This window comes from Poecilia reticulata, linkage group LG12 (genome assembly GCF_000633615.1).
Source record: "Poecilia reticulata strain Guanapo linkage group LG12, Guppy_female_1.0+MT, whole genome shotgun sequence".
In the NCBI taxonomy this organism is placed as follows: Eukaryota; Metazoa; Chordata; class Actinopteri; order Cyprinodontiformes; family Poeciliidae; genus Poecilia; species Poecilia reticulata.
The window spans coordinates 2723044-2729595 of NC_024342.1; the positions used below are offsets into that span (position 1 = coordinate 2723044).

General features: G+C 40.0%; 1 protein-coding gene across 1 annotated transcript in view; it reads right to left on the reverse strand.

Annotated features, from left to right (window-relative positions):
• Nucleotides 1-3471: 3471 nt before the first annotated feature.
• The window catches only part of LOC103473208 (uncharacterized), an 11308-nt gene continuing 8227 nt past the window's right edge, over nt 3472-6552 (reverse strand). Inside the window, exon 2 of the transcript XR_534983.2 lies at nt 3472-3661. The gene's annotated coding sequence lies outside the window, so the exon portion shown is untranslated. The remainder of the gene's footprint in view (nt 3662-6552) is intronic.

Below are 6552 nucleotides of genomic sequence, written 5' to 3' on the forward strand. Positions count from 1 at the left end.
TCAATTTCTATAATAAAATCACAGAAAATATTTTCAAAAAGTGCCTTTATTTCAATCATCTGTTCTGTGAGTTGTATAAGGGAGCATTACGGTCAGGATACAAGAAATTTGAATTGCAAGAATGCAGTCATTGTTACAGCAGAATAAAGATGCAATTTTATAACAATGTCTTAAAATTACAAGAAGATGTTTTAATGAGAAATAAAGATTCAGATTGATCTGACGTAACCAGCTCAGTCCATGTGGTTCTGACATTTGTCAGTAAGAGGATGTACATTTCCACCTCAACTGACCAGGTAAGCATTAAGGTAAAAATACAAAAATACTGTATAAACAAATACTGTATACAAAACGGAAAAAGAGCAACTGATAGAAATACTTTATATATAAAGAAAAGCAAAAACGTTAATAGCAGGAGAAAAGTTGTTGGCAACATTAGCTCAGCTAATATCTCCCTCCAGGAAGCCATCAAACAGAACTCCTGTCCAACTCCACCTATAATAAATATAAAAAAAAAGAAAAAAGAAAACGGAAAGTTAAAATAACAAATAATGCCAATTTAATAATTCAGTTCTAATACATTCTGGAATCTTATTGACATTTCACAAATTAATTAGGTTTCACAAATGTTTTATTTATTCTGCTGTTAGTACAGAATAATCTAGTTAGGTTTGAAATGTCTAGGTGTTGTAGTTTTTAAAGTACAACACATTAAAAAAGCTCAAGATAGTGAAAAATTGAGAGTAATCGCCCTTCAGCTATTTTCTGAATTAGATGCTACATTCGGAAGCTAACTTCAGCTTCGAGTGATAGCTAGGGCACAATATAGACAGATCTCTATATATTTATATAGATATAAATCTATATCTATCACACTGCACAGATAATCAAAACACTTGACGTTTACATAGCACCTTTGTAAGCTTGTCCCTGTTAGCTACGTCAGACATATGAGGCATTATGGTGAATACAAACGATTTATTAACTTACTTTCGACGTTATTGTGAAGTTTTGACACATCCATCTTAAATCCTTTGTTGTTGGAGCGTTTCAGGACGTCTGAATAATTAATAGTCCTGCAGCGACTGAGGAGCCATTGTTAACGCACTGTTGCTTGTGCGCCGGAACCATTCTATGTGGCAAAAAAATGCGGAAGTGCTAAAACGGAAGTCCGTGGCATATACCCCATTTCCGTAAATATGAAGTCAATTGACTTCTTCAGAGCATCGATGCTAACGGTGTTACAGCTGACCATATTTTCTAATTTATCAGAGAGCGACCATTGATTATCTTAGCAATGTTGTCTTGCAATTGACAGAGAGACAAGTCACCTTATAGTTTCTTTTCCCCTGGTTTAGCAGGGGTAACTGGGTGAGAATCCAGCATAGGAGACAGATCAGAGCTCTGTCAATATAGCTGTGATCGGAGGCAGGGATACCTACGTCTGGATCAGATGGGGAGAAAATCCGGGAACCACTGACTGCAGCCGATGACATCGTGCCTTTGTGCAAGTCTGTAGCTATAGATTTAAGCCATTTTCGCACTGCAAGGAACGGAACGGGTTCAAAGTAGGGCCGACCGTGTTTGCATTAGAACTACCGACTCGGTTCCTTCCAATTGGACCGGCCAAGCGGGGCTGCTTAGAATTCAGCAGCTGATTGGTTTAGAGTCAGCCGTTGGTTGCTTTGCAGTCAGCTGTTGATCGGGTCTAGCTGGCTCTCACTAAGCTGTTCTTACTGTATTTTGTAAAGAGTGCTCTTTTTAATATTATTATTATTATTAATTTGCGATGAATTCCCCTCAACATTCTGCTGTTACCTCGTCCCATGGTGAGGTCATTTTTTTCCTCCGCTTACTCCCTGATGAACAGTACAGAATGAACTAGATCGGTCAACGAGGAAAGAGAAAGTTTTCCACCGCATCTCTAAGGAAAAGGCTTCGGCCGCTACATCGCAACCATTGTTTCGTTTCAAAAATAATGACGTCAGGTAAAGCTTCGATGCCGCCCTCAGTTATATGCAAACACAACAGGGCTAAAAAAAAAAAATAAAAAAAAACACAACAGGGCTGCAGTACGGGTGGAACCAGGCCGTAGCGTGCCGTTCCGTTCGTTGCAGTGAGAAAACGGTTTTAGTTTTCCCCTTCTCTTTCCTTTTAAAGCCGTGCTCCGACCGTTGCATCGCAGTATACGTTAGGTTCTGGAAGATGACCGTTGAACTCAGAGGTTAGCTTGTTAGCTGCTAGCCTTTTCTCGTCCTTGATCGCAGTCTTAGCAACAATGTCACTCTTGATCAGGTTGAATAGAACAAAAAAATAGAAGTTACAGACATTCCTAGATCAAAACAAGAGCATTATGTTGGCAAAGAGGAGTGAAAATTGAAATTTGTGTCTCAGCTACATCACACAGCGACTGGTCCGGTCGCCATTTTGGTCCCGACACTCATCAATGTGATGGCATAAAATGTGTTTTTTGCCTCGTTGAATCTGATTATGTCAAATTGTTGTGATGTCATAAGAAACATGCCTTGAATGTCCTTGCAGAACTCAAGTAGCAGCACGTTTTTTTTATATTGGATTTAACATTGCATTTTTTTTTTTAAGCTTTTCGTAGCTTTTTATCGGTCGGACAGTCAAAATGTCGCAAATTGACACTGATTCGTTAACAAAGTCCCAAGTTAAAGAAAAGACTACAGATGAATGGGTTACCTTGGTTATGGATTGGTTAAAAAGGCTTAGAGAAAGATGTGAGTTACTGATTATGAACACACAGGAGGAGGATTTGGAAAAAGCGCAAACAAATTGAGCTTATGAATAATGTGGCTGCCATCGGAGGCAGTTACACAGTTTGGTTTAATTTTATGATTTTAAGTTGGTGTAAATAAAGTGAGGTAAAATATTTTATGTTTATTATAAGTTGTGCAAAGGTTACCGGAGTGGATCCAATGTTTAATTTGTTGTTTCATTTAGGCACATATTTTTAGTTACACGCCACACTCTGTAGAGGGCAGCATGCTTTATTTTTTCTTAATTGATGGAGAGATTTGGTGAGGCTGCACCAAGGCTCATGTATCTGGGTCCCAAGAAGAGGCTACATGGAGTTTCTGCATTTACCCTTTCAGGTTGAAGCGGCCAATGAGGTACGTATTTTAGTTTTATTTGTAAATAGAATGTTTATTTTAAGAATTTGTCGAGTTTGTTAGCCACGCGTTTTTAAAGATGACGTAATGAGTCTGTTTTTGTAAGTCAAGCCACTTTATTGTAAATGTTTTGCTGTGTAGTAGCTGTCTTCTTTATATGAATGTCTTTCTTTCTATAAAAAGTATTTTAGGTTTTTGTACAGTTCTCACGGCATAGTTTATTAAATGCCAGTAACTATCGAAAAACGCCTTGTGTCCGTTTTCTGCCTGGAGGTGGTTATAAAAAAGAACATTTATTCAATCACCAAAGAGCTGACCTGTTCTCGCAAGCAAAACAAATACCTGGAATCTCAGCAAGTACTAAAGTTAAAACACGAGGTAAATCACTACAAAGATAAAGTCAGAGAGCTTCAAACCTCTTTAAAAATCCTTGATAGGGGCTCAAAACTGCAGGTTGAGAAGACTGGGGCAGACAGTCTTCATCACACAGCGACTGGTCCGGTCCAGTCGGTATGCTGTGATGTCTGAAATCACAGCATACAAAGCGAAGGTTACTTTCAAAAGCTCCAATGGAGGAAGCCATAGGTAAAACTAAGCAAGAGTTTAAAGCAAGGATCGATTTAACTGAGGAAAACATATTAGCTGAGGAAAAACAGATAAACAGGATATTAGTACAACATCTGATGAGAAAAGAACGTTGTCTGTTGCAGGTGAGTAAACTCGTGGAGCAGCAGAGAGAGGCTGTGAAAAAGTTCGGACTACACAAAATCTGAGTGCAGAGACCTGAAGAAAGAAAATGAATCCTTAAATTTTCAGATAAAGGTTCTAACCAAAAACAGGCAGATGAAAGAAAATCACATTAAAGTTACCGACCAAGTGCTTAAGGTGACTTAAGCACTTGAGCTGCATATACGCTGAATTGTATATCAGTGAGAAGATGAAACACGAGAATTTGAAGGACTCCCTAGAGAGCAACGAGGCTTTGGAAGGAGCAACAGAAGAAAGCAAAGTCAAAACACAAACCAACAATCAACAATTCAGACCTCGACCACCGATCCAGATAAAAAAATTCCAGCTACCCAAAATACAGCCAGTTCATAATTGAATATTTCTGCTTCTAGGTGAAGGCAAGTCAGTCAGATTTTAAAGAACACAACCTCACAGCACAAGAAAATTGAAAACAGCTAAAGTCAAGTCCCCCTAGCAAAAGGAAGCCTGAAAGGCCACCTTTTAAACCAGCAGGCAGGAAGATTTTTGTCACAGAAATTGAGAAAAAATAGCCTAAAGTAATTAGGCTAATTGGTCTCACTAACTGTTGGAGACACTCTTTAAATGCATAGGTTTTGTCCGGGTGCTCCGGTTTTTTTATCACTAGATTTATTTATCACTAGATATTTCTTGGATGTCTCTTCTACTTCCATCTGGAGATTAGCTTGGGCGAGGTCGATATTTGAGAAGTGTTTGCCTCCTGCCACTGCTGTGAATATGTCTTCTATAGTGGGAAGTGGGTACTGATCTACGCGGAGTACTGGGTTCACTGAAACCTTAAAATCACCACAGATTCTCACACTGTCACCTGTTTTCTTGCTCACTGACACTATTGGTGTAGCCCAGTCTGACCATTCCACCTTGGTGAGTTTTCCTTGCTCTTCCAAGCGTTGAAGCTCTGCTTCGACTTTGGGCCGTACAGCATATTGTACAGGATGTGCCTTGTAAAATCTGGGTTTTGCGTTGTCTTCCAATATGATCTGTGCTTTAATATTTTTCAGAGTGCCATGTTCTAGTCTTTCCTTCACTGAACACGCACTCAGGTGTGGTGCCAGTCTCATGGACTTAATTTCTTTAGAGTTGAGTTGGATGTGTTTCAATAAGTCGCGTCCAAATAATGGAACACCACCATTTTTCAGAACATAAAGTTCAAGGTTGAATTTCTTTTTCTCATAGTCCACTTTCACTTTTAGTTTTCCTAAGGGAGTTATTCTTTCACCTGTGTATGTTTAGGTTTGGAAACTTGTCTCTGTAACCTTCATATGAGATCAGTGAGAGGGCTGACCCAGTATCCATTTCCATCTTTAACTTACCCCTTGTACTTTAGGTGTGAGCCATATTCCATCCTTCAATTTCTCCTTGTCTTGTACTGTTTGCAGCTCAAGGGAAGAATTTGAGTCTGTCTCTTTACTTCATGCAGTTTCCTGTCTTTTTGCCACATTTTGTTTTTCTTATATTGTTTTGATCTGCGCATTTTCTGTGTATGTCCCTTTTTGTTGCATTGGAGACATTCTTCATTCTTAAACCAGCAATTAGCATCATGGGACTTTTTGCTGCATCTGTAACAGATCTGTAATTTATCATTAGGCTGCGCACGCATTTTATTGATAGAACACAGCACCGTGAATTTTCCCTGAAGCTTTCCTGCATCCTTTACTGCAGTTTCCATAGATATAGCAATTTCTAATGTCCGATGCAACGTCAGATTATCCTCAGTGAGGAGTCGTTTCTGCATGCTTTCATTGTGCAGCCCACAGACAAAATGGTCTCTCAGGGCATCTGACAGCCCCTCCCCGAACTGACGCCGCCGAAGCTCCGCGACGTACTCTGAAGTAGACTCGGTTTTTAACTGATTTCGTTTATGAAATCTGAATCATTCGGCTATGACCAGTGGCTTCGGTTGGAAATGTTTTTGGAGAACATCTGTGATCTCCTTGAAACTTTTTTCTGCTGGTTTGACTGGTGTGATGAGGCTGCGCAGCAAGTTATAAGGTTTTAGCTCCCATTACTCTCAGTGAAACAGCGACTTTCCTCTCATCCTCTACTTTTGTTAGCCAGACAGTGCTGTTCAACTCGCTCCACGTTGTCCAGTCCTCTGTGCTGTTTTCAAAAATGTTCATTTGTCCAACGCCTCCCGGCATTTTCCGTGGTGTTCGTTACTCACGTTCTCTCTGTAGTCCATTAGCTAGCGAGCCACATTAGCATCAAGACAGAGGGTTTCTCTGTTCTCCTTTTCTTGTCTTTGTGTCACTTTCACAAGATTTTTCCCCCTCTCTGTCGTTACAAGCACATTGGGGATCCGTTTAAATCTCGTCCCCAGTTTGTTATGTTTCTTCTCATAACTTAACTATATAAAACTCAACAGAACCTCAGTGGAACGTGACTTAGTTTACTTTATTGGATATTTTTACCGAAGAACAGAGTGAGATCAATGCGCTCATACAACACTTGGTGTTCTTCCACATAGAACACAAAATAGTATCATTGAATAATATATTCATCCATCCATTTTCTTTACACCCTTGTCCCTCAGTGGGGTCGGGAGGAGTGCTGATGCCCATCTCCAGCTAACGTTCCGGGCGAGAGGCGGGGTCACCCTGGACAGGTCGCCAGTCTGTCGCAGGGCAACACAGAGACACACAGGACA